Raw genomic sequence first — 1667 nt, 5'->3', positions numbered from 1 at the left:
TCTGATGTGGGAGGGTTTGTTTTTCCTTCCAAGGAGTCCCAGGGCTGGCTGAGATATCCTGGTTCCATAAATTCAGCCACACCACCCTTTGGAAAAGAACTTCCCCCCACATTCCCAAAGTATTTTCAGCTGCTTCTTTCTTCCCCTGAATAATTTCACTTCTTTTTTCACTCTGTGAAAAATGTAACCAAATTTTCCAGGGGTGTATTTTTCCTGAGAAAATGTGGGATTGGGTTTCCTGCTGGATATTATCATGGAGTGTTATCCCAGCCATGTTCTGCTTCCACTGGCTCTGTTATCCTGGAAAACAGAGCTGGATTCAGATCAGCCCAATGCAGGGAAAAGTAACAAGAGCAAGTCCAACTTTTTTTCCTGAAAAAAACCCCAAAACCTGAGGATTAATAATTTCTAGGGAATGCTTTGTGTGATGGATCTCAGAGGAAACAGCTGGAAATGAAGTGTCACCTCTGGAATGTTCTTTGAGCACCTTGATGGTGGAGGTGTCCAATTCCTGAGGGAATTTGAGGGTCCATTTGAGGGAATTTGGGAGCTTGAAAAACTCAGGTTGTGTGGAAACCCCTCAAATCCCTAGTTTTAAGCAGCTCAGGAAAGGGGAGAGTTTGAACATTTTGGGGTTTGAATTTCTCACGTCCAGGACTGGCTTTGTTTTTTTACATCGTTTCAGGACTGCCAGAGAATTTCAAAGGAGCTCTAGACCCAAATATTGAGGATCCTTTTTCTTTTCTGATGCACCCACACGATTTGGATTGGAAAAAAATGAGATATTTCCACGTGCAGGTCCCGTGCTGAAGTGAGTGTGATTTAAATACCGTGCACCAAGGCAGAAATTAGGAAATTAGAGGGAAATTAGGAGCAGCACATCCCAAATCCAGAGCCAAGGGAAGGCTGGGAGGCAGCTGGAGCAAAACCAAGGCAAAATGCAAAGCAAAATATGAGCTAATATAATAAAAATATATTCAGAAAATAAATTGCTTTTCACCTTGGGTGCCTTGTAGCTCGGAGGAATTCTCACTCTAACACGGATAATTTGTGCATTTCCATGTTTTCTCTGATAAATATTGGATTTTCCCACCTGGTTTTTGCTCTGGAGGAGCATCCAGGTTGAAATCTGCCGCAGCTCCTGGGCCTAAGGAATGATTTTTGCTGCTCAACAAGGGATTTGGGGCTCAGGAATTGTGTCTCCCACTTTATTGTTCTCATATGCTTGTCGTGCTCCATAAAAATCACGCAACGGGACATAGATCAGTCATACTTATGGCTTGATCCTGCTGCTGCATAGCTGATGAATTCATGGATTTAAGGCAAATAATCCCGATTTCATTACCAGCAAGTGCTAGAAATAAAAATGGGCTCCGGCCCTGGCGGGCGGAAAAACCAAATCCCAGAGTCGGAAGGGAGGATTAAAATTGGAAAAGATCAAAAAAATAAAAAAAAAATAAAAAAAATATGTCAGGAGAAATGTTAAAAAAGCAAAAGAGAGTGATGACATCTGCTTGCCAACACCCAGCACCTTGGAGTCTTGGATATAGGGAATAAAGCGGGAAGGGAGGGGGGAAAAGGAATAAGTGGAAAAATCAGGATAAAGCAGGAGCCGGGTGAGGTGGGATTGTTGTTTTGTGCAGCTTGGAGGCTGAGATGTGCCCTAA

Source organism: Neopelma chrysocephalum, unplaced genomic scaffold (genome assembly GCF_003984885.1).
Source record: "Neopelma chrysocephalum unplaced genomic scaffold, ASM398488v2 Primary Assembly neopelma1_103b, whole genome shotgun sequence".
NCBI classification, from domain to species: domain Eukaryota; kingdom Metazoa; phylum Chordata; class Aves; order Passeriformes; family Pipridae; genus Neopelma; species Neopelma chrysocephalum.
This window is presented reverse-complemented; position numbering follows the sequence as displayed.